Source organism: Gopherus evgoodei, chromosome 6 (assembly GCF_007399415.2).
Source record: "Gopherus evgoodei ecotype Sinaloan lineage chromosome 6, rGopEvg1_v1.p, whole genome shotgun sequence".
In the NCBI taxonomy this organism is placed as follows: domain Eukaryota; kingdom Metazoa; phylum Chordata; order Testudines; family Testudinidae; genus Gopherus; species Gopherus evgoodei.
Window position 1 is genome coordinate 36,985,149 of NC_044327.1, and position 27,057 is coordinate 37,012,205.

Sequence of the window (27,057 nt, forward strand, 5' to 3'; positions counted from 1 at the left end):
TTACATAACTCTTTACACACTAATATTGTGTGATGTATGTATGGTTAATGTTCCATATGTAACTAATTATACGATAACTCAGCAGACACAATTTGGCTAAGTATTCTGATAACAGTGTATAGCACGTGCCCTTTGCCAGCTGGCATAAAGGAGTGCTTAGAATCATTTATATTTACTTACTTACCAGGATAGTCTTCCAGATACAAACAAACAGTATAAACCAATGCAGTCCTGTCTTCCTGGGTCTGCAGACAGAATGCTGTGGTGCTCCTGCTTATGTCTCAGTGAAACAGCAGTGGCATTGGTAAGGATAAGTAGACTTGGAAATTTACCAAAATAGCTGTTCTGAGATAATAAGTGTCCATGTGGGGAATTATTCTAGAATAGCTATTTCAGAATTTTCCAAGTCTAACAAGCTATAAAAAATGGTAATTTCCATTACTGATCAAAAGCTTCCTGGGTAGTAACAATGAAACAATCATATCAGTTTCAAGCTGCTGTTACTTAGTAAGTTAAACAGCTTCAGCACCTACCCCTACTATGTACTGAGAACAAAACAAAACGAAGTCCATGGTTACTCACTGAATTATACACACTATCACTACAAATTATTTTTAGAAATGATTTGTCCATGGTTTTAACTCTCAGGTGCTTCTGTATGCTATTTTTTTATTGAAACACATATGCAAAAGTGCTAAATGAAGGGATGTGTCTTCAGATTAAAAGAAAACCTTTTTGAAAGACAAGCCTAATCCACTAATTTAGAATGGCTTCTTCAAATTGTCCTCACTAAAAAAAAAAAATCAATGTTAGCAAAAGTATAGGGGAAAATTTTTATTACTATAAATTATTTTGATAAACTAGTTGTGTGTGGTTTTAACCCTGGGCTGTTTCTGCATGCTCATTAAAACACCTATAAAATAAATAAAGGGCTTGTCTTTTCAAGTGATTATAAAATGCAGTTTTGTAAAGGAATAAAGCTCAATATAATTTTTACAAGCTTTTGTTCAAAAATCTGAAGAGAACAAACCTCTTATCTCTATGTTCTGGACAGCTAACAGCCTTCTTTAACTTTAATTCACTGGCTAACACATCTGCTTTTGCTACAGCTTCAAATTGTCCTCACCAAAAGCATAGGGAAAAACATTTAAAAACTGTTTGTTACTAAGGGTTTATTGTTTTAATCTTTTACACAGGTGTCTTAATAAAGTGCTACATGGCAGGAAAGATGCTTGGGTCTGGTTTTTTAGATACGAATAAGGCAGCTAAATGGGAGGAGGGAGATGGCTCATGTTTTAAAAATTGAGACTATAGGATTGGTTCAGGAAAATGTATTCTATGATGCAGATGTAGAACAGCCTCTGATTGGTCCAATCCAAAGGAGGAGACAAGGGGGGTGTGAGGTAATATATTTTATTGGATCAACTTCTAGTTACACTAGATATTTTCCCTCTTAATTTTCCATTACTGCAGCTATCAGTGCAACTCCACCAATAGCAGCTATGCCAAAAGTAATAACAGACTGACAGTAGGTATTTTAACTATTGCATCATCTGATCCTGCTCAGAACAGGGTCTAGACAACACCAAGGTTAAAATGCAGTTACCAGTGCCTTGTCTACACTACTATTCGTGCTGGTAGAGCTGCACCTGCCAGAACAGTGGGAAATTTAAGAAGATACTAGTGAAGACAAGGTCACAGAGAACAGGGCCTGCCCTGAAGAACATGCCCTTGTCTTCACTGCTTAAAAAACATGCATCTGAAGAAGTGGGTATTCACCCACGAAAGCTCATGCTCCAAAACGTCTGTTAGTCTATAAGGTGCCACAGGATTCTTTGCTGCTTAAAAAAAGTTTTTTCTTTACCTTGCAGTATCTAATATATCTGAGCTATTTTGAGGTGAAAACCACAGTGAAGACAAGACACTTTCGTTCTTGGGCTACTGATTAATCACAGATTAACTAAAAAATGAATCACGATTAAAAAAACAATCACGATTAATCAGTTTTAATTGCACTGTTAAACAATATCAATTGAAATTTAACAACTATTTTTGGATGTTTTTCTACATTTTCAAATATATTGATTTGAATTATAACAGAATATAAAGTGTATAGTGCTCACTTTATATTTTAATTACAAATATTTGCTCTGTAAAAGTGATAAAATATTTTTCAATTCACCTCATACAAACACCCATAAAGCACTCTTTATCATGAAAGTGCAACTTACAAATGCAGATTTTTTTTGGTTACATAACTGCACTCAAAAACAAAACAATGTAAAAACTTTAGAGCCTACAAGTCCACTCAGTCCTACTTTTTATTCAGCCAATCACTAAGACAAACAAGTTTGTTTATATTTATAGAGATAATGCTGCTGGCTTCTTATTTACAATGTCACCTGCAAGTGAGAACAGTGTTTGCATGGCACTTTTGTAGCTGGCATTGCAAAGTATTTACATATCAGATATGCTAAACATTTGTACGCCCCTTTACGCTTCAACTATCATTCTAGAGGACATGCTTCCATGCTGATGCTCGTTAAAAAAAATGTGTTAATTAAATTTTGACTGAACTCCATGAGGTATTTCCCCTGCTCTGTTTTACTGCATTCTGATGTGTATTTCATATTATAAACAGTCTCAGATGATGACCCAGCACATGTTGTTCCTTTTTAAGAACCCTTTCAGTGCAGATTTGACAAAACACAAGGAAGGTACCAATGTGAGATTTCTAAAGATAGCCACAGCACTCAACCCAAGGTTTAAGAATCTAAAGTGCATTCCAAAATCTGAGAGGGACGAGGTGTGAAACATGTTTCAGAAGTATTAAAAGAGCAACACTCCGTTGCGGAAACTACAGAACCCGAACCATCAAAAAAGAAAATCATCTTTCTGTTGGTGGCATATGACTCAGACAGTGAACGTGAACATGCGTTGGTCTACGCTGCTTTGGATCGTTAGTGAGTAGAACCCATCATCAGCATGGATGTGTCCCCTCTGGAATGTTGGTTGAATCTTTAGCGCATCTGGCACATAAGTATCTTTTAATGCCGGCTATATCATGAAAGTTGAACTTGCTGTTGGAGATTGCACTACAGTACTTGTATGAGAACTGAAAAACACTTTTTTTTTACAGCACAAATATTTGTAATAAAAATAAATATAAAGTGAACACTTTGTATTCTGTGTTGCAATTAAAATATATTTGAAATGTAGAAAACATCCAGAATATTTATTTCAATAGTATTCTATTATTGTTTAATCACATGATTTAAAAAGAAATTTAATTGCTTGACAGCCCTAGTTTTATCATAAGGAAGAGTGGCTCATTTTCACTGTGGTATTCATTTCAGGATCTCTCACACTATAGTTACTGCAAGGTAAAAGGTATGTGTTTTTTAGCAACAAAGACAAGGCCTTAAGCTTTTAAAAAAAAATAAATATTGACCCTTTCTGTCAGGCATGGCCATTATATACACCAACATCATGTCCTTATCTATATAAAAGGAATAATTGCTAAAATATCACTAGTGAGAGCTAGTTCAGATAGGGCACTAGTGCCCTCAGACATATTAAGTACAATGCTGGATAGGCCTTTTTTTTAAGCCTAGTTAGAGGACATCGTTTAAAACACTGACTACTCTAGCATGGTGTTTAAGACGCCTTTCTACACCAGTGCACTCACTGGTGGAGCTACACCAACAGTAGAAACAGTTGGGATTTTTTTCCTTCCAAAAAATTTCTAATGTAGGTACCTCCAACTTTAATTGCAGCAATGCTAAAAGATATAACTGTCATATGCAAATCCAAACTTCTTGCACCTGGGAGGTAAGCTGCAAATATGACAGTTTCTTTAAATTAACATTGCCCCACTCAAAATCTAGATTTTTATATTGTGCCTACCCAAATATCTGGGGTGAAATCCTGGCTTCATTAAAATGAATGGAACTTTTTGCCATTGACTTCAATGGAGTCAGGATTTCACCTTTTTCTGTAGGGCCCATTGGAGAGAGGTAAGGTACCAGCACCACCACCACATTTTCCAGCTCTTTATTTATTTTGCTTTTATTTTAAAAAAGGCTAAAATTCTCCAAACCTAAATGTTTTGTTTTGGATTGAATGAAATGACTTTTTTTTATTTATTGAAAATGCCCAAACATTTCAGTTCAACCTAAACCACTTTTTTTTCTTTTGACTTTTCAGACTGCCAGCAAACTGAAGAAATCAGTTATTCACACAAGTCTATCATCCTCTTATACACCAATGTAAGACAGTTAAAAACAGTGCAAGAAATAGAAGTCTCATTAACATAATAACAAAACACTGCTTTGAAATTAGATATTTTATGTAACCCACCTGTCCCAAAGTATTTCTTTAAGCACATGATAATGCCAATTTGTGTTGGCCCATTCTTAATATCCACAGGCAAACCATAGTTACCTGAAAATTTTCAGTTTTCTCTATATGGAAAACTGTCAGGGGTGGCTCCCAGCACCAGCGCACCAAGTGCGTGCCTGGGGTGGCAAGCCATGGAGGGTGGCCTGCCGGTCGCTGTGAGAGTGGCAGTCAGGCTGCCTTTGGCAGCATGCCTGCGAGAGGTCCGCCGGTCCCACAGTTTCAGTGGCAATTCGGCAGTGGGTATGCTGAAGGCGCGGGACTGGCGGACTTCCCACAGGCGTGCCACCAAAAGCCTCCTGACTGCCATGCTTGGGGCGGCAAAATACGTACAGCCACCCCTGAAAACTGTGCTTGCCTTACTGTTATTGCCCTCCTAACAGACATTTGCAGCATACTTACACATGCATAAGTGAAGAATGCCTAAAACCTTATGAAAGATGTGAACAATCATCATAGATTAAATGAAATTTTAGAAAATGTTATTGTCAGCAAACCAGACTTTTCCAGGATAGCATTCACATGTTTTGTAAAGCTCTGGCTCACTGGATGCTATTGGCATTCTGAATGACTATTTTGTTGAAGGGTATGGAGATACTTTTTTCTGCTTTCAATTTTCTTCTCCCTCACTTTTACTTTTGTTTCGTTAAGGATCCCAATTAGTTTCTTTATCATGTTATTTTTAGTGATAAGGTTAAAAGTAAGTTTTCCTGGAACTGAATAATGCTGACTAGTATCTGATTAGCAGCATTGATCTAGTTTATTGGCCTGCTGAATTCCTGGGAAATTACCTTTCCTATGGGCTTGTCTACACAATGCAGCTTTTAGCAACAAGTCTGTGTCAACATAGCTTTGTCACTAAAAGTCAGTGTTCTCTATCCATTATTTTGTCAGCACTTTTGATGACAAAATACTTCCAGCCCTGTGAGCAGTGTTAGGTTTGTCGTCCTGCCGACAAAGCTACATTCACATTGCCACTTGCATCGGTAAAAAACTTTTGTTGGAGGGGAGAGGCACTGAGAGCTTTTTTAAGTACTCATGAAAGACAGAAGTTCTGTCGACAACATCACAATGTAGACAAGAACTCAGTAGCAGCAGCAGTTTTAAGAAGTCGGATTTCAATAATTTAACATGCTGCAAGTGGAATAGAACCTTTAGATTTCTTTTTTTGGAGGGGGGTGGGGGGAAGGAAAGTGGCAAGAGGAAGTTTTTAAAAGCTTTGTCTAAAAGACAGGTAGGAAATTCTCCACTGTGAAGAAAGATTTTAAGAACTAAATTTTGCTCCAGCATACCAGTGTAAACTCAGTAGGGCAGATTCTAAGCCCTTTGCTCAAACTGGTGAACATTTTTATTCACGCAGTTAGTCCCACTGAGCAGTTCACTTCACTGAAGTTAGTGGTTGGTGTAAAAACAGCAGATTTTTGGCCTCTGATCTTTGTCTTATCCTCAAACAGGCTAATGGAGCATGGAAAAATTCTCTGAGAAGTGCTTAGCCTCAGGGAAAGGAGTGTTGCATATCACTCAAGTAGAAGTGCCCCAAGCAACTGAAGCCCATCACTGATGATACAGATCCTTTCTGATACCACCTCATTATCTTAAGGATTGACATCTGAGGACACTAGAAAGTTCAGAGTAGGAAAGAGTTGTGAACCTTATAGGGCACTGGAGACTCCCAAAGAGGATAGAAAGTTAAGGAGTAATGTACATATTTCCAAAATATTTACCTTCGACAAAAATTTTTGTACCATAACTTGACTTCCATGACTAGTATGTTTTTCCCTACTTCACAGAGGCAGAAGGGGCCTATCATCTTCTAGAGGTAAGAGAGGTTTCAGCTCAATTACAAAATAGCCAACAGCTACAGTGCTAAAAACCCTTTTCTGGTTCCACAGAGCCTTGGTGTTATTTCTTGCCAAACTTGAAATCAGCAACCTGAAACCCCCTATTTAAGAAACCTGTTTGGAATTGCAAATACTCCAAATAGGTAACTCACACGGCTCTTTAAAAGTCATTGACCTCACCTCCTTCCAGCAAAAAGATTTACTTTTCAGAACAGCCTTGAAAAGGGGGCAAAATGCCAGTGGTATACTGAGCTGCCTGTTAAGGTTTGAAGCCACTCACCAGACTTAGATCACAGAAAGCCACTCACAGCCTTCTAAACTGTTGCTGCCCTCTAATCTTTCTTCAGACTCTGCTGCTCTGTTTTACCAACCTTGACAGAAAACAGGAATACTATTCCTTAAAAATAAGAAGTCTGATCTTCTCTAACCCATGCCCATTGCCAAGATGTTTTAACACTTAAATACTATTATGTAGATGTGGCTCAAAGTAGATAGCAATGTTTGCAGAAATCCCAGAAATAAAGGGGTTATTATTGTTTAACCTTAGATCAAAAAAGGTTCATGTAAAAAGTCTGGTATACCTCTGCAAGGTTTCATATGTGGAGAAGATTGACTGCGTTGTACGGTTCACTCTATTTATTCATTCAAGTTGCCAACAGTGTTAGCAACAACAACAAACCTGGAGACCCATTAGTTAAACGGCTAAAAACACTCCTATTTGAAACAGAACAAAGTTTCCAGAAATCTTTTTTTCAATAGCAGATGAACTACTTGGTAAATTTCAACTGCACTAAAACAGCTTCAACTTCATAGTACTGTGGAGAAAGAGTGTTTTTCCAAGTAAGAAGAACAGGAGTACTTGTGGCACCTTAGAGACTAACACATTTATTTCAGCATGAGCTTTCCTGAGCTACAGCTCACATCTTCCGATGCAAATATCTCCTGTCTGTGTGTTCCATTCTATGAATCCGAAGAAGAGAGCTGTAGCTCAGGAAAGCTCATGCTGAAATAAATGTGTTAGTCTCTAAGGTGCCACAAGTACTCCTGTTCTTTTTGCGGATACAGACTAACATGGTTGCTACTCTGAAACCTTTCCAAGTAAGACTGATACCAGGGAAAGAGAGCACGGCTCGTTGGCTCAGAAACTGGAGCCAGGGCAGTTATTAAAAGTCTCCCATATTGCTACTTTTTCACATTGGAGTGGTTCTTGTTTCTACCAGGACAAGCGAAGAACCAACAAGTGTTATCGGACGAGCAGCAGATGAAGTGGGCGTGCACCAGCACTCTGCAACAACATGCGAGTTCCACCACAGGACGAAACCGAAACAGACCGACCATTACACTCCCCACCGCCTGCCCCGGCCAAACAGACTCAGCTACCCAGGATGGGGCTTGGTCCCTGGCTCCACCACCCTTGTGATCCCGTCAACGGAGAGCCCAGGTGAGCGAGGGAAGACCTTTAACTGGACCAACCTCTGCCGGACCCAAGCAAGGCGCCCGGGTCAGGGGAGCGGGGAGCGAACGAAGAGGGGCTGGCTGGAGTAGAAGCCAGGGCAGTAGAAGTCACCCCGCCTCCCACCGCAGCGCAGCCGGGGAGGCGCGGCAGCCAGCAGCCCAGCCAGAGCTCGGGCTGCCAGACTCCGTCGGACGCGACTGGTACAGCCCGGCCCGCGGGGAGCCGGAGCAAAGGGGGCCAAGCAGTTACCTGGAGCGAGCGGCCAGTGGCTCAGGAGCAACGCGAGGTGCTGCTTCTGCTGCTCCTTGCTTAGCTACGAGCTGAGCCGGCCGGGCTAGTATCAGCGGAGATAAACTTCCTCCAGCCTCCTCCCAGCGCCGGGGGAGTGAGAACTGCCGCCCCTCGCAGGCGGCTGGGAGCACTTCCTCTCCCGCGCCCAGAGGCGCTTCTGAGCGCCCCGCCTAGTTATATCCCCTGCCCGCTACACCGCCAGCGGCGCGGAAGCGGGGAGGGTGGGCATGGCCTTGATCAAGCGACCAGCCAATCAAGGCGCTTCCGAGGTTCCCCTTCACCAGCGCCGCCCTCCGAAGAGCTGCCTCCACTCCCCAAACACCCCAGTCCCCCCACAGCCACTGCCGCTCCCACAGTCCTCTCACAGGCACTGCTAGCTAGGTTCTGCTTCTGTCCCGCCTAGTGCCCCAATTCAACTGTCACAACCTTGCCCTCTTCTCTCTTCTGGGCAAGCCCAAGTCTGTTGTAAAGGGACCCAACTCTGGGGTCCATGTGCTTCTAAGCTCCTTGAGTCTGGGAAGTGATTTGTCATTGTTCCTAGCTCTGGCACACTCCGGGGGCAGACCCTGTGTCTGACACTCATCTTGGATCATGGGACCCTGCACTTTGGCCATCTTAGACCCTGAAACTAGTGTCACAGCCCTCCAGAACTGCAGCTGCTTAAACATATTCCCCCAGTGTACCTAACTGTGAGATCTCTGGTTCCTAGTTACATCCTTCAGGTACAATGCGGCTGGAAGACAAAGAACACAGACTTACCAAAGAAATTTCTTTAATGGTAGACACTTGCTCTCTTAACAAAGCTCACTAGAGAGTTATAGATTTATTAAAAATAACACAATCCCCAATCTTACTTCACAGCTCCTGTGAGTCCTTCTTAGGCTACAAGCTCCTTTTGGCCTTTCAGCCACCTTTTAAAACAGCCTCTGCCTCTGCTCTCCTTCTCACCATATGCTTCAGATGGAAAAATTCCCTCCTCCCCTCAGCTTCTATAGAGAGTCATTCAAAGTAAATAGTAAATAGAAAACCCATTATTCTGGTAGGGGAGACTCATTGAACACTAATGGCTTTTGATGGTTCTCTCACAGCTTCTCAGACCAAGGCTATGGCTATACTACAGCTTAAATCAATGTAAGTTATGTCACTCAGAGGTGTGAATAAGCCACCCCCCCAGCGACATAACTTATGTCGATTTAAGCACTGGTGTGGACAGTGCTATGTCAGTGGGAAAGTTCCTGCCGACATAGCTACCGCCCCTGGCAGGGGCTGGAGTAATTAAGCCAATGGGAGCTGCTTTAAGCTCTCTAGTGTAGCCATAGGGTATGGCTACACTTGTAGCTGCTGCTCCCACGGCAGCGCTTTGAAGTGCGAGTGTGGTCGTGGCGCCAGCGCTGGGAGAGAGCTCTCCCAGCGCTGCAGGTACTCCACTTTCCCATGGGGATTAGCTTACAGCGCTGGGAGCCGCGCTCTCAGTGCTGGGGCACTGTTTACACTGGCGCTTTACAGCGCTGTAACTTGCGCTCAAAGGGGTGGTTTTTCACACCCCGAGTGAGAAAGTTGCAGCGCTGTAAAGCGCCAGTGTAGCCAAGGCCATAGTCTTTCCGCTAGGTGTTAAGCCCCTGCTATTAAAGGAATCCTCCAAATCCACAAACGAGGTTGCAATATAACATGAAGGTCACACTTCAAAATGAAGGTTACAATACAGAGTAGAACATCTGAAACAAAGTGGAGTTCACCAAACAACATGGAATTCACAATTTGACACCGATATATCCCCCAATCTGTCACACCAAACCACCACAGTTCTGAGTAGTTAAGAAGTGAAAAATTCTATGTTATTATGTTATCTTTCACAATGGGACAAAAAATAGAAACAATTATGATGCATAATGGTACACTTTTATATTTTATTATTTTTAAAAATGGTCTATGAAATACAAAAGAAAAGCCTATCAATCCATATGATGGCACTGACTTTCAAAAAGACCTAATCCAAAGAAGATCTTGAAAGCTTATGTCTTTCACCAATAGAAGCTGGTCTAATAAAAGATATTACCTCACTCACCTTCTCTCTCTAAGAAGACCTCAACTCCACCTTCAACTTTGTGCCAGCAAACAATTCTGGGCATATTCTGTAACATTTATAAATCTGATTTGGAGGTTCAGTCAGGCACTTAGATAAAACTAGGAAGCACATCCACTGTTACTGGATGCCTCCAACTTATAAATACAATTATTTGTGGGTGCAAAATCAGAGACAGCTTCTGAAGATAGGGGTTTATATCATTACCAAATAGAAAGCTTCATTAACTATCAGTAAACACTATTACATTCAATTCCAAAGAAAATATAGCACAACCTATTCCAATAAAAAAATCCAAACACACAAGTAAGCTCTTTTAACAATTGAACTACCTTTACAATATTACCTGCCAAGTAGTCTTTATGGATCAGCACTATATTACAAATGGTCCCATTAACTTCAAGGAAAGTATTTGTCAAGAACTTACTGTTAAGTGTGTATAAGGGCATCAGAATCTTGGTCCATGTAGCAATTCCCTATAGTGTAACTACCTAGTGTTGTAATATTGGGCCCACAAATTTACCTTAATTGTGATATAGGTTGTAAAAAGTAAGTAAAATTTCACAAAGTGTCCCAAAAATCGATGACAATAAATGTTAATACGAAAAGGTGCAAAAGGGAAACAAAAAGATTAAATTAATTCAAATAAAATGGTCTAGTTATAGAACTCAAAGACTATGTTAAGATCATGCCTGGTAAACAAGAGAAGTGTGCGACCGAAAATCAATGGACCAAAATTGGAATGTCAAAAGTCAGGCCTAGTCGGTGGACAAAATAATAGGAGGAGGGCTCCTTAAAAGAAATTACTTTGGGGGTGAAAACTGTCTGACAGCTACTGGCTGGGAGATGGGTAAATGGGAAGAACTGAGCTTTACTATCAAGGGACTACCACTGACACCATTTCCTGGGACCTTAGGATCTACTGTAACATTGTTGGCTCTTTGTCATCCTGATGCTGAGAAATGTCCTGACCAACCCAGGCCAGAGAGCAAGGGGGACCCAGATGCCATCACCACCTGGGGTGTGAGACTTTGTCAACCCCTCCACCATGACCATCCCTGTGTGTCATTTTCCTTCTCCATCTTATTTCTTCTCTTTCCTAGAGTTGTAGTGGCTGAGAGGTTGAGATGCTGGACTGAAAGGTTGTGGATTTGAGTTTTGCTCGATTGCACACTAAAAGGCTACCTCTTGTTCATCTACCTGCAAATAGGTACCTGATCCATTGGGTTAGGGCAGATCACATCACTCCCTTATGTACCCTTGTCTATGAAATTGACTTGCCTTAATCACATCAGCCCAATGAGTCATTGACTTGGGGGAATTCTGACTATCCCTCTCCTTTTGTACTTGTTTAATAAGAATCTAGCTTTAGTGGCCAAGACTATGTATTTTTCAACACTGTTGTAAGCCTGTGACCAAAGAGAAAGCTAAAAGCAATACCCAAAATAGACAGATGCTGGGACAAGTTTGCCAGGTCTTGTTCCTTTACTGGTGACCCTACTACAATAGCAAAGGAAAAAGTTACACAAACATATTACCAAAAGGGCAGTGTTATGGGGTGTTCATGCCACATTAGCCCTTACGAGGCCAATTAGGTTTACCTGGTGTCACCAAGAGAGGGAGGGCCAGGGATAATGAGAATGAAGCCCAGCTGGGAAAGGGTTAAGATTCCCACTATAAAGCCCAGAAATTGAAAGTAGAAAGGGGTAAGTTGGCAGGCTCAGAGCTGGAAACATTAAAAGGGGAAGATGAGTAGAAAGAAAGCAGATTATTATTTTATAATTCTCAAATCAGTAGATGAAGATGTAAAGTTAGGAGATATTAATCCCTTGAAAACAGCAGTATGGAATAAGTGACCAATTGGCTTAGGGTGAAAATCCAGGTCAAGGAGGGACTATGCCACTGCCTGCTCTGTGTGCCCCACAATGCTTTGTTACTGTAGATCCCAGACTGGACTGCTCCCTACTATCAGGTTTTTACATCATGAGTGTCTGTGTGTGGTAGAAGCCCTGGTCCAGCAGCTCTGATCTGTGCAGCAATAGTAACACTCTGCCATCTACCAGTCTTAGTTACAGCCACATACTCCCAGTCCTGACTTCCTCAAAACAATACAGATGGAGCTACTACAAAGTGGGTGCATAACTGGTTGGAAAACCATTTCATAGAGTAGTTATCAGGAGCTCACAGTCATGCTGGAAGGGCATAACAAGTGGGGTTCCCAGGCATTGGTTCTTGATCTGGTTCTGTTCAATATCTTCATCAGTGATTTAGATAATGGCATAGAGAGTACACTTATAAAGTTTGTGGACGATACCAAGCTGGGAGGGGTTGCAGTTTATCTGGATAAACTGGAGAAATGGTCCAAAGTAAATAGGATAAAATTCAATAAGGACAAATGCAAAGTACTCCACTTAGAAAAGAACAATCAGTTCCATGCAGACTGCCTAGGAAGGAGTACTGCGGAAAGGGATTTTGGGATCATAGTGAATCATAAACTAAATATGAGTCAACAGTGTAACGCTGTTGCAAAAAAAGCAAATATTCTGGGATATGTTAGCAGGAGTATTATAATTGAGACAGAGAAGTAATTCTTCCATTCTACTTGGTGCTGATTAGGCCTCAGCTGAAGTACTGTGTCCAGTTCTGGGCACCACATTTCAGGAAAGATGTGGACAAATTGGAGAAAGTCCACAGAAGAGCAACAAAAATGATTAAAAGTCTAGAAAACATGACCTATGAGGGAAGATTGAAAAAACTGGGTTTGTTTAGTCTGAAGAAGAGAAGACTGAGAGGGGACATGATAACAGTTTTTAAGTACATAAAAGGTTGTTACAAGGAGGAGGGAGAAAAAATGTTGTTCTTAACCTCTGAGGACAGGATAAGAAGAAATGGGCTTAAATTGCAGCAAGGGCGGTTTAGGTTGGACATTAGGAAACTAACTGTCAGAGTGGTTAAGCACTGGAATAAATTGCCTAGGGAGGTTGTGGAATCTCCATCATCGGGGATTTCTAAGAGTAGGTTGGACAAACACCTCTCAGGGATGGTCTAGATAATATTTAGTCCTGCCTTGAGTGCAGGGGACTGGACTAGAAGATCCCTCAAGTTCCCTTCCAGTTCTATGATCCTATGAAAACCATGTGCCCTGAAGTGTCCAGCCCTCTCCTAGACATCTCAGAGAAACAAGGTTCATTGTTCTTGTAAAGAGACAAAACCACATCACATCTTATTAACCTAAATGGGGTAAATATACTCTTTAAACACAACACTTAGATGGTTTGTGGTAAAAATGAAATAAATTTATTAGCAAAACAGGTATAGGATTAAGTGAATTCAAATATAAGGAATGAAGACAAAGTTATAAGTAAACAAAACAAAATATGTTTCTAAAGGTCTAAAGCTTAACTTACAAGGCTTTGTTTAAGATGGTTTCTCTCACCAGTCATTCTTTATCCCAGTCCTGGCTGACTTTCCCTCAGTCAGGGCCTTCCACAAAAATATCAGCCATGGGCTTCCCTTTTTTCTTTAAATCATTGGTGCTGGTTCTCAAACCGGGGGTTGGTACCCCAAAGTGGGTCACGATCCTGTTTTAATGGGGTCCCCAAGGCTGGCATTAGACTTGCTGGGGCCTGGGGCCAAAACCCAAGCCTCACCGCCCTGGGCCAAAGCTGAAGCCCAAGGTGGTGGGGCTTGGGTCCCCCCCTCCAACACGCCGCTTAGGTGGTCTCAGGTTTCAGTACCCCCTCCTGGGGTCACATAGTAATTTTTGTTGTCAGAAGGGGGTCGCGGTGCAATGCAGTTTGAGAAATGCTGCTTTAGGTGAAAGATGTTTGCCTAAAGAAGGTTTCTCACCAATACTCAGTTCCAGAGACTTCAATGCCTACCGCCTTCTCAGCTTGCTAGAGTTCTGTTCTCTTGTTTCTGTCCAGTGTTGCATGCTAAAGATGGCTTCTGTACTTTTTGATATCAAACAAAGTTCAATTACTTTGTTTCAAGAGGCAGAATGACCTTCATGTGTTTCCCATTCCCTTTATGATTTCAATGTAAATAAGACTTCAATTGTTTTGATGCTACCATGCATAATTTACATAGGAGACAGGTAAATAGCTGCCCAACTTACTGTCTGGGTGGGACTGTTCATTCCCTTGTTCACACTTTAAAACATAATATCAATGAGTATTCATAATTCCTATATAGTGTTAACATACACATTTGACAATATTAATCACAAGCGTGGTATGGGCACTCATAAAAGACTGGACTTGACACACTAATATCATATTCAACCAGTTGATTCAATTGCTTGTTATTAGACACCCTCCCCCATTTCTTTATAGCTTAGATAAAGTTTATTTTCTCTGCTTGGGTCTAGTCATGCTGTATACTTTTCCCCACATACACTTGTTAGCTTACTAGCTTTATCTAATATGTATATCCATTCTCATTGTCTTTCAAAGAACTTTGGAAGTAAGTGCCTAGTGGAGAAATCACATTCCTTTGTTTAAGGTGGGGTAACTTCTGTTTAACTGGCAAAGACAGTTTAAAAGTTACAATTTTACTGTAGGTCCATAGCTTTGCTTGCACCTACATTACACAATGATATTAACTACTGAGTTATGAGCTTTCCAATAACACAGTACATGACAACTTTTAGATACAGGTTACAACAATAATCACTTGGGGTACACTGGGCTGGTCAGGCTTGCTGAAATGCCCAGCTAGATATGAGCATGGCCCTGGCCCTCTGCCCTTGGGCTGTTCTTAATGTCACAGCAAGCTATCAGAGATATGTTAAGTGCCAAAAGGATGTGGGATGGAGATTTAGTAGTAAATTTATAAGGGACAGGGCAAGTAACTTCTTAAAACTACATTTATAGGGAAAATAAAAGTAATTTGTCAGCTACCTAAATTTATGACAGAAGCAAGATGTGTAATGTACAAGGTTCCAACAGGCATGACTGAAGATTAAATTAAATGGGGTGTAGGTGAGGGCCAAGTGCTGTTTGCGATGTGACTGATTAGCAGGAGGAGGGAGAAAACAAACCATCCACAGCTGTCTGAGTGGATAAAAGACTTGACTGAAAGGGAAGGCCTGGAAGAAATTAAAATCTTAGTTTGATTCCCCATAACTAATTGTTGGATGATTGTCTCTCCAGTTGTGGATTTGGAATTATACAATAAAACAAAGGGAAGAGCAAGATTGCAAAATATGATTACTAAGTTTATACATGGCAAATGGGATCAGCATTGCCAAATCTATACTGACTGCTCTAAAGCTGACCACACAGGTAGAGTGGGAATGGCCTTTTTATCCCTGAATCTGGAAATAACGAGATTTGTGACATTAGCCAAGTCTGTGGCCTTTGAAAGTTAAATTGATGGGCATACTGACCTGAATAAGGGATGTATGCCAAACTATGACTGTTATCTTACCTGACTGTTGGGTATAATAGTGATTAGAAAAGGAGCCTCAGAAAGCAGGAATGACTTAATCAATGAAATATTGTTCTTAACTATATACCTAATTATACAGTAATAGTGTGGATCCCAGCACATGTTGGGATAGCAGGCAATGAAATGGTAGATAAAGCAGTGAAAAATCCCTTAAAAATGAGATCCTTCTGAGTAAACAGGACTTAAAAAGTTGATTTTTGTATCAGAAAGAAAAAAGAATGAAGGTTCTATGAAATATGTCAAACCTGAGGATAATGATATAGTCTCACTATGACAGATGTAAAGTTATCTATATTTAGAGTGCTAACAGGTCACTGTGACCGGAAGTAATTTATATTTACTAAATGATCACAAAGACAGGTTGTGTGATCATGCAAAGTCCAAGAAACAGTTGAGAATCTGTTGTGGCAATGCAAGGAGAATTACACAAAGAAAGATTCTTTATGAAGAACAGAAACTCCTCAAGGTGAAAGAAAATAGTCTGAAAGGATTGGTGAGAGTAGGGTAGCATTAAAAAAAAACATTACTTTGCTTTTTAAGGATACAGGACTGGGAAAGAGAATGTAGGTTTTTGCTTATGAAAAAACTGAGGTAGGTGGCAGTCATAGACTCTCATACTGCAGCTGCTATACCATAAAATGACTGGAAAGAAAGAAGGGGGCTCGAGTTAATGGCTGGTCTGGGTTGGAGTATGATGGTCTGAGCAAAGGATGTGAGGCTGGGGGCTGCTGACTGCTAGTGTCTGGCTGAAGTCGGTGAGGTTGTGCTGTAGAAACAGGCTAGGTAGAAGACTGTGGATGACCTCAGCTGAAACGAGGCTGAACATTGATACTGACAGCAGGGGGAGGGCAGAAAGTTGCCTTGGACTATAAAGGAGAGTAGGCAGGGGATGAGGAATCATCTCGGGGGGAAAAAAGAGTAGCTACATCACGATCTGAAGAAGGAATGCAGACATGAAAAACAGGGTAAAAGTAAACGTTTTATAACGATCAAATCAGCGACAGAAGATATGAAATATGAGATGTTAATCCCTTGAAAATGGCAGATTGGATAAAGCGAAGTGTTGGTGACATACAAAGAGCTGAAGGAATGCACAGTGGATATCTGATAGAATACACACACAAGGAGCATGCTGAAAAAATGTCTTCACATTGTAACCTTAAGGAAATTTACTTGTCAACTGCCTGTCAATTTCCAGGTGCAATCCAGACCAATGAGGGGTTGTCACTGCCTGTCCCTCATCCTTGGGTACTTCACAATGCTGTTTGCTCCCAATAAGGGCTGTTCACAGCCTATTAACGGGCAGGTCACACCCTGAGTGTCAATCCTCTCATCGACAAATTTAGATATTAAAGGTCTATTGCCCCTTTACGGGGTCAATATTCAACAGTTAGCTACTTTAACTGGAGTTACCAAACAGCTGAGTTTAAACTCAGCACTGGACTGGGTCAGATTTTACAAAAAAAAAGCAAGATTATTTATTTAACTACAAAGAGAGAGGTCTTAAGTGAATACATGTATAAGGCATTAAAGTCAGAAATGGTTACAAGAGAAATGGAGATAAAACACTATCTAGTAACCAAAATGTAACAAACTGGACTTGGTTCAAAGTAAAATACTTACCACAGGTTCACAGCAACATGGCTGACCAAATTCTTAGGTCAGGCTCTCCTTTCAAAGTGAAAGGGTTGATTCCTTTGTCTTTCTTTAGGTGAAGGTGAGAGAGAAAGACCTTGGTGGAGTTGTTTTTTGTTTGCTTGTTTTTGGTTTTGGGTTTTTTTTTGGCCCCTCATTTTTATAGTCCAGTTACCCTTTGAAGTGGATTTTAAAGGATTACCCCTAAAAGCAAATTTTTTTCAAACAGTAAAGAGAACAATGGGAATCTAGGGCTAAAAGTGCCCCCAGGCTCTTTCTTATTCCCTGTGTATGCTAACATGCAGATTTGCCTTTTCTCCCTCTTGCCATATCTAGAACCTTGTTTACTATATGTAAATTGAGGTAAACACACATTCCTTTGTTTAAGATAGACCTACTTAACCATTCCTGCCTATACCGGACTATGTGGGTTTGAACATGGGCTACCAACATCATTTGGGGGAAATTCATAATTTTACATATAATGTTGCTACACACATTTCACCATGATATTATTGACCAGTGAGTTATTAGTTTTCAAATGATATCTCACAAGGCATATTTTGTAAAAGATTATTACAATGTGTAGGGTGTGAATATAGGGATAGATTCAGTCACAGCACTGTGATGGTATTCTCAGAGTTTCCAGGGTCCAAGTTCCACTAATATCACTACTGAAAGCCAATGGTTTATTCCAATAATTGTTTCAGCTTAAGTCCAAAGACCCCACACCACCTTATTCTTGCAAGTGCAATGCTGAAGGGAGCTGAGGATAGATCTCCACAGTTGCTCTTGGACAGGTGCAGTTACAATGTGTGACATGACACCTGAATGGCAATGCTGACATAACGTAATTGCTTATTTATTACTATGTTGTGCAATTTCAATGAAGGTGTTAAGTATTTTTCTTTTACGCCGTTTTGGTAAACTGATCCTTCAGTGTCCAGTGAAACATGTGAGGCTGCTGTGCACAGCTGCTATAATGCTTCATGCTCTAGCTCCAAGACTGGTAGAAGAGTTAGGGCACACAGAGTATCTAGGCCTCCTGGAGGTGGTGAATTGTTGGGCCATGTCTGCATCTAAAATTTTGCAGCGCTGGTTGTTACAGCTGTATTAGTACAGCTGTATAGGGCCAGCGCTGCAGAGTGGCCACACTTACAGCAACCAGCGCTGCAAGTGGTGTTAGATGTGGCCACACTGCAGTGCTGTTGGGCGGCTTCAAGGGGGGTTCCGGGAACGCGAGAGCAAACCGGGAAAGGCGACCAGCTTCTCCGCGGTTTGCTCTCGCGTTCCCGGAGCCACCCAGCAAACCGCAGGGAAGGAGACCTGCTTGCTCGGGGTTCCGGGAACGAGAGAGCAAATTGGGGAAGGAGATCAGCTTGATTACCAGAGGCTTCCTCCTTCCACGGAGGTCAAGAAAAGCGCTGGTAAGTGTTTACATTGGATTACCAGCGCTGGATCACCAGCGCTGGATCCTCTACACCCGAGACAAAACGGGAGTACGGCCAGCGCTGCAAACAGGGAGTTGCAGCGCTGGTGATGCCCTGCAGATGTGTACACCTTCAAAGTTGCAGCGCTGTAACTCCCTCACCAGCGCTGCAACTTTCTGATGTAGACAAGCCCTTGATCTCTCTATAACCAAGAACAAAGAAAGAGATAAGCAGCTAAGCCAATAATCTTCCTTTTAACATAATGTTAACAGCCTTTCTGCTTAGCCTTTAAAACAGGGGTTTTCAAACAGGGGGTTGTGAGGTTTTTACATATGTGTGTGTGTGTGTGCGGGGGTGTCGTGAGCTGTCGGCCTCCACCACAAAGCCTTCTTCACCTCCGGTATTTATCATAGTGTTAAATATAAAGTATTTTTAATATATAAGGGGGGAGGGGTTGCACTCAGAGGTGTGCTGTGTAAAAGGGTCACCAGTACAAAAGTTTGAGAACCACTCCTTTAAAATCACTATTTTCACCAATTTTTGTCTAATCAATCTAATTCTAGTTTAGGTATATTTAGTTATGTTGCCATTTTGGTGAATGCATGTTCCCCATGAATCCTTCCAAGTTCATGAGGTCCATTTGTAAAACAGTAATCTTTCATTTTAGGATTTTAAATTTGACTATAATTTTGTCTCTCTCTCTCAATGGTTTCTTGTGGTAGCTTTGAATGTTCCTTACCTTGTGTGGTACATATACAGGCTAGGAAGTTGACTAGAAGTGGTGGATTTAAGTAAAAAATCAGAACCTGATGCTGCTGTGAAGTATTGGGAGATAAGCAGTACAACCTATAGAATTGTTAAAGGGCCTCTTCTTCAGAGTTGTTAAATGAAAGTACTTTCTAATCAAAGAAATAAGGAGAAGGGGAAAATCTACTTTTTTTTATAATGGAATAATTTAGTGCCCCTAGCCAACATTTGCTTTCAGTAATAATGGACTTATCTATGAAAAACATGTACAACACCATACGAACTCTTGCCCGAACATTGGGCCTTATCCAAAGCCCATTAAAGAACAAATCATGTCAAACCAATCTGATAGCTTTCTCTGATAGGATAATGAGTCTTGTGGATAAGGGAGAAGCGGTGGATGTGGTACACCTAGGATTTAGTAAGGCATTTGGTATGGTCTCGTATGATATTCTTATCAATAAACTAGGCAAATACAACTTAGATGAGGCTACTATAAGGTGGGTGCATAACTGGCTGGATAATAGTACTCAAAGAGCAGTTATTAATGGTTCCCAATCCTGCTGGAAAGGTATAACAAGTAGGGTTCTGCAGGGGTCTGTTTTGGGACCAGCTCTGTTCAATATCTTCATCAACGACTTAGATATTGGCATAGAAAGTACGCTTATTAAGTTTGCAGATGATACCAAACTGGGAGGGATTGCAACTGCTTTGGAGGATAGGGTCATAATTCAAAATGATCTGGACAAATTGGAGAAATGGCCCGAGGTAAACAGGATGAAGTTTAATAAAGACAAATGCAAAGTGCTCCACTTAGGAAGGAACAATCAGTTTCACACATACAGAATGGGAAGAGACTGTCTAGGAAGAAGTATGGCAGAAAGGGATCTAGGGGTTATAGTGGACCACAAGCTAAATATGAGTCAACAGTGTGATGCTGTTGCAAAAAAAGAAAGCATGATTCTGGAATGCATTAACAGATTTGTTGTGAGCAAGACACGAGAAGTCATTCTTCTGCTCTACTCTGTGCAGGTTAGGCCTCAACTGAAGTATTGTGTCCAGTTCTGGGCACCGCATTTCAAGAAAGATATGGAGAAATTGGAGAGGGTCCAGAGAAGAGCAATAGAATGATTAAAGGTCTACAGAACATGATGTATGAAGGAAGGCTGAAAGAATTGGGTTTGTTTAGTTTGGAAGGAGAAGACTGAAAGGGGACTGATAGCAGTTTTCAGGTATCTAAAAGGGTGTCATAAGAAGGAGGGAGAAAACTTATTCATCTTAGCCTCTAAGAATAGAACAAGAAGCAATGGGCTTAAACTGCAACAAGGGAGGTTTAGGTTGGACATTAGGAAAAAGTTCCTAACTGTCAGGGTAGTTAAACACTGGAATAAATTGCCTAGAGAGGTTGTAGAATCTCCATCTCTGGAGATATTTAAGAGTAGGTTAGATAAATGTCTATCAGGGATGGTCTAGACCAGGGGAGGCAACCTATGGCATGGGTGCCGAAGGCGGCATGCGAGCTGATTTTCAGTGGCACTCACACTGAGCAGGTCCTGGCCACCAGTCCGGGGAGATCTGCATTTTAATTTAATTTTAAATGAAGCTTCTTAAACATTTAAAAAATCTTATTTACTTTACATGCAACAATAGTTTAGTTATATATTATAGACTTATAGAAAGAGACCTTCTAAAAATGTTAAAATGTATTACTGGCATGTGAAACCTTAAATTAGAGTGAATAAATGAAGACTCGGCATACTACTTCTGAAAGGTTGCCAACCCCTGGTCTAGATAGTATTTGGTCCTGCCATGAGGGCAGGGAACTTGACTCGATCACCTCTCAAGGTCCCTTCCAGTTCTAGAGTCTATGAAAGTCAATGGAAAAATGGCCTTCACTTACTGGCCTTTGGATCTAGTCCAAACTGTTATCTTTGTCTCCATGGTCACTGCACTACTAGTAGGGTTGCTAGGTGTCTGTTTTTTTTTACTAGAATGCCTGGTCAAAAAGGGACCCTGGTGGCTCCAATCAGCACTGCTGCCCAGGCTGCTAAAAGCAGGGCCGCCCAGAGAGGGGGGCGAGAGGGGCAATTTGCCCCAGGCCCCGGGCTCCTCAGGGGCCCCCACGAGAGTTTTTCGGGGCCCCTGGAGCGGGGTCCTTCACTCACTCGGGGGCCCCAGAAAACTCTTGCGGGGCAGGGCCCCGGAGATTCTTCCGCTCCCGGTCTTTGCTGGCGGGGGAGTCCTTCTGCTCCGGGGCGGAAGGACCCCCCGCCATCGCATTACCGCTGAAGAGGGACCTGCCACCGAAGAGCAACCCAGTCTTCGGCAGTAATTCGGCTGCGGGGGGCCCTTCCGTTCAGGGACCCGCCGCCGAAGTGCCCCGAAGACCCGCAGCAAGGGCCCCCCGCCACCGAATTACCGCCAAAGAGCGGGCTGCACTTCGGCGGCGGGTCCCGCTTCGGTGGTAATTCGCCGGCGGGGGGCCCACGCTGCGGGTCTTCGGGGCACTTCAGCAGCGGGTCCCAGAACGGAAGGGCCCCCCGCAGCCGAACAGGGCCGGCTCTAGACATTTCGCCACGCAGGGGGCCCCCTGCCGCTTGCCGGTCCCATGGCTCCAGTGGACCTCCTGCAGGCATGGCTGCGGAGGGTCCGCTGGTCCCGTGGCTCCGGTGGACCTCCCACAGGCGTGCCTGCGGATGCTCCACCGGAGCCGCGGGACCAGCGGACCTTCCGCAGGCACGCCTGCGGGAGGTCCACCGGAGCCGCCTGCCGCCGATGGCCCCAGGCCCCCGGAATCCTCTGGGCGGCCCTGGCTAAAAGTCCAGTCATGCTGCCACAGTGGCTGCAGGGGAGGGGGGACAGCAGGGGAGGGGCCAGGGGCAAGCCTCCCCAGAAGGGAGCTCAAGAGCCGGGCAGAAGAGTCCCATGGGCCATAGTTTGCCCACCTCTGCTCTAAGAGGTAGAGTTTCCCTCTGCTCCTGGGTGGGGAGGGGGAGATGGAGGTACCAAGCTGCTGACCTTGCATCTCTGGGAGAGGTGGAGAGGACCCTGACACTCCAAGTCAGAGCTAGCCCCCAAGCATGTGTGCAAGGCTGTGGGATGGGACTACAGGTATTTCATATTATGGTGTGCTTAGAGTACTGGATTGCCTGAATTTGGGCCTCCCTCCAAAAATAATGATGAGGGCCAGGAGACTTGTGGGTGCTTGGCATATATCCAGTTTGCCTGCTCTCTGTAAACCTAAACCAGTATCCTATGTAATTCCAAGATACTTCCTCTATTCAAATCTGTTTCTATAGAAACAAAACTTAAAAGAGCCCATCTGTTAATCAAAACAAGAATATCTGTAAGTTTGACAGCAGAAGGAATGGGAGGGACAAGGCGCTTTATCCTGAAAGCACTGGGAGTTTTGTCAGTGACTTCCTATGAGAAGACTGAGACCCAAATTGAACCCTAACATTGTTTTCTGTGTAACTGACAAATGTCATATAATGATCTACTTACATATAGGCTTGCCTACACATGCTTTGTTCTGCACAGGTTTTTTCATGAACAAAGGTTTGTGCACACAGTGTTGTGGAATAATTACGGGGAAATAACTGATCACATGGCTGGCTTTTTACCTAAATCCCTCTGAATCAGTGTGTACACATAGTACTCACTTGCTGGAAAAAAAAAAAAAAGCACTCCACATTCTGGGCAAGTATCCTCAATGCTTTGTCCCACTGCTGGTATCTTTGTATTAAGGGTTTTTCCACTGGTGGAAATACCTACCAGAAGCCACTGGCATTCTGGGAACTGGGGTCAAACTAATATTTTCATGGTGGTTCTTCTGGCATCCCCATGATTGTTTCCTGCAAGCCAGTGCCATTTTCAAACTGCTGCCAGCATAGAGGAAACACTGCTTTGCACCATTGTCCTGGCACTTGCATCCACATCAGAGTCTGTTTATTATTTGCAAGTGCACATCCAAGAGCTTTGAACATCAGCCACTGTGCTTCTAAGCTGATCACCTGGCTGATCACTCAGGTTTAGCAACATTAATGTGGGGTGTCCAGGAAACGTCCATAATGCTAGAATCATTTGACACCTGTGCCTGTGTAATTAATGAAAAATGGAATTTTTGCTTCCAGCACCACTATGGACACTAATGATATTGTGATACCTACTCTCATTGTGGGGACCTGTCTGACCCTCTGCTTTCCTGGCTTATGAAGCCATTTACTGGGTACTTGGTTAGGAGAAAGGACCTGTCCAATTGTACCCTGAGCAACTGCAGAATGACTGGAGTTTGTTTGAAAGGGCGAGAAGGAGACGGCACTGTCATGATAAGACTGGGGTCTGTTACCCCAAGGGGAGTAAGGCAACACTTTGGAGAGAAAATACTTGAGAAATGGTAGGGGGAAAGATAGAAAAGGAAAGCCCCTTTTCTCAGAAGGGCAGACGCGGATCCCTTCTGTGTCTGTCACCAGTGGATTTAGCTTACAATAAGGGTGATCCTCGCACACTGTGCGATGTAATAAAAATGAAGAAAAGACAAGGTAATATGGTGCAAACAAAGGTAGGTGTATTCAGGATAAAGGTACAGAAAACTGGGGAAAATGCAGAGGGGGGAAACATAAACTTAATTGTACAGTGATTCAGTGACTGGCTCTAGAAGCTTGAAGCTCAGACCCACAAAACCTCCGTTTGCAGTCAAAAAAATAAAATAAATGAAACCCCAATACAGAAACCTTTCCCACAAGTTAGGCGTAATGGACACTATGCACGGATGCGAAGCCCAGGATCTTCTACTTTCTGACTAATTTGAAGCCTTTGAGGAGGACCGCTGGGGAGTCCCGACGACTGCTGGATTTCGTTGCAGGCGAGGAGACTCTCTGGAATGATGGACACCAAGAAAGCAGGAACCTCCACAGGTAAAAAGGATTCGGTTCGCTGTCGCGGGGATAGCGATGGCAGGCTTCTCCTTCCTCAACCTTGCTGTGGGATAGATAATACTCTTCTCTCCAGCTCTGGAGCGTTGGGCAGACCTGACCATGCACTCGCTGCTGCTGGAATTGGCAGCCCTAAGCAGGGGCAGAACAAGATCTTATATAATTTCTCAGCTGGGAAAAGTTCGGAGGGAATAGAATGTCAGGGGTTGGCTCTGGTGGGAAAAGCTGGTTCAGTTCGGTTTGAGCCAGTGGACTCCAGTGTCTAAGTTGTAAACAAGTTTGCTTACAAAGATAGAGGCCAACGGTCATAGTTCATATACTCCATATTAAATTCTATTGAAGCCAGTGATTTACTTAACATTACTTCAAAAATACATCATTAAAATATCTACTTGAACATATTAAACAACACCAACAATTTTTAACTAACAGAGCTGCTGAGCAACCTGCCTCATGTGATGACTGCTTGTATTCTGCCCAGCAGCTGTGAGAACAAAGGAAAAAGCCTCACTGAGGGATGGAAGGGACTTTCACAGTGTTATGAACAGCCAGAGAGGCTGTCTCTGCAAACTGTAGCATATCCTCAGTGATGCCCTGTGCTTCTAATTTGAGGTTAGGAGCTGAAATGTAGTTTTATTATGTATTGTATGGCTTCATTATTCTGCGTTCATGGCTTTAATGAAATAGAAGTTTTATTTTGCTTTTAAGTGATTTATACAACAGTGCTTGGGAAGGGCATTTTATTAGGTTTGTGGGATATATGGTAAATTGTGAAACTTCAGTGATCTTTTGTCAAAAATCCTTAATGAACATCAAGCAGTGCAAATAATAAATATAACAAAACTGCCAAGTCTCGTTATCCATTGCATCCTAAACCACAAGATGGTACCATAAGGATGTGAAACACTTGCTTACAAGTGCTGAGTGCACACATTTGTGCTGCACTGGGCACGCACACATCTAGATGTGAGATTTCTGCCTGTTGCCTTTGCTGCAGAGTATTGAATGGTGTGGGACGATGCCATCATTTGTGGTTGTAGGAGTGAAGGAGAGTCCCAGTATTAACTGTTTTGAGTATTCTGTGGAAGGGAGAAGGGAAGAATAATGGTGCTCCCTATACACATTGTTCTCCATTTAGTTGGGGATTGGTCCTGCTTTGAGGAGGTTGTTGGACTAGATGACCTCCTGAAGTCCCTTCCAACCCTGATATTCTATGATTCTATGAGCTGCAGGACCTAGCTGGGTTGGATTGCTTGGCCAGAACACTATGGCAACATGTTCTCCATCAATCCTATTTTTGCATGACTAAGTCTCTGTCCTTCTCTCTTTCAGCAAGGAGAACTTCCATCACTCTGTGTGGTTTGTTTGTTTTTTTAATCCTTCTTCTGGGATGCCAGCAAGAGTTCCATATACATTTCATCCTTGGTCTTCCTTTCCTGCTCTGCATTCTGCAACTAATAATAGTCCTTGGAGACTCTGTGGCATCAGGTATAGGAACTGAGAAAAAGAACCAATATTTATTGAAGTAATTCAAGTCTCTGTGACCACAAAAATAAAATATTACTTTCCCCTCAATTTTGGAATATGCTTCCATAGTCTCTTGCCAGTCTGGGAAAATTTGAAAATGGTAGGACACCTCTCACCTCCATTTTCCCCTTTGTGTAGTAACACTGTTCTAATCCTAGGGTGTTGATGTGATGGTCAGATGGCTGGGTGGGTAGTAATGCCCAACAGGTTTGGGCATTAGGAGTGGGTGTTTCCATGGGGCAGATTAATAATTGCTGCACCTCTTCAAGTTTCTCTTATGTTGGAGGATGTTGCCCTGATAAAAGTCCCCGAGAGGCACAGAAGGGGTTTGTTAAAAAGGCTATGGGCAGTCCAGAAAGTTGTGCAGTGATATTCACCAGAATGCCTCTCTTCCACCTTCCCTCCCCCCAGGAAGTGCTGCAGGACTGGAAGGGCAACCCTATCTATTTTAGACAGCCCCAAGTAGACTTTTGCCTTGCAATGTGCCAAAATAGAGCATTATCTTTGCCTTAAATTCTTGCTTATCACCTGTAAGCATGCACAAAGTGCATAGAGTTCTATTGTAATTGTTCTGAACCTAGGGGGTTAACAATGTTTCGAGTCTAATTACAGCTTGCCAAGGGCCTTACAATCTCTATGCATTTTCAGTGTCTTACTTTGGGAAATGCACTTAATAAAGTGCTAAGCTGCGTGAAAGTGTTAAACCGTGAAGCAAAGTATTTTTTATACTGCATTATTTTTCCTTTAACTGACATTTTAGTAAACACATCTGTACTTCAAGGTTTCTTTATTTAAAACCACAGCAGTGCCACTAGCTTGACGTGTGCGCATGCAGATGACAGTCAGCTGGGAGGGAGATGGCATGTGAGGAGCATGGAACAAAGGAAGTTGGGGGTGGGTTCCACTATGATAGATGGCTGTAGGTAATAATCCCCATAAAGCAAAAATTTCCTGGTGTAGATGCCATTCTGAGCCTGGAGAAAAGGGGAGGGGCTAGAAGCTGTGCAAGATCAGAATGGCTTCTAGCTTACCACCCCCTAAAATGGCAGCATTTGACACCAGAAGAAAGAAGTTTGTTGAAATTACTCCATGATCAGTCTTATTGTAACATAGGTCATAACACAGGCAGAGCTATAATATTGGTTGTCTGCAGGGCCGGTGCAACCATTTAGGCAGACTAGGCGGTTGCCTAGGGCACTGAGATTTGAGGGGTGCCAAAAAGCGCCCCCCAATTTTTTTTAAATGGTTGAGCAGCCGCTGCTGC

General features: G+C 42.5%; 1 protein-coding gene and 1 long non-coding RNA gene across 3 annotated transcripts in view; one reads left to right on the forward strand and one right to left on the reverse strand.

Moving 5' to 3' along the window:
- The window catches only part of GCNT1 (glucosaminyl (N-acetyl) transferase 1), a 45,515-nt gene extending 36,863 nt beyond the window's left edge, over nucleotides 1-8,652 (reverse strand). For both annotated transcript variants that reach the window (XM_030566787.1, XM_030566786.1), the window contains exon 1: nucleotides 7,945-8,652. The gene's annotated coding sequence lies outside the window, so the exon portion shown is untranslated. The remainder of the gene's footprint in view (nucleotides 1-7,944) is intronic.
- On the forward strand, nucleotides 7,305-26,472 carry LOC115653443. The gene is made up of 4 exons (XR_004000923.1): nucleotides 7,305-7,680; nucleotides 24,078-24,248; nucleotides 24,699-24,878; nucleotides 25,599-26,472. It is a non-coding gene; the product is annotated as an uncharacterized LOC115653443 (long non-coding RNA).
- The last annotated feature ends 585 nt before the right edge of the window (nucleotides 26,473-27,057 follow it).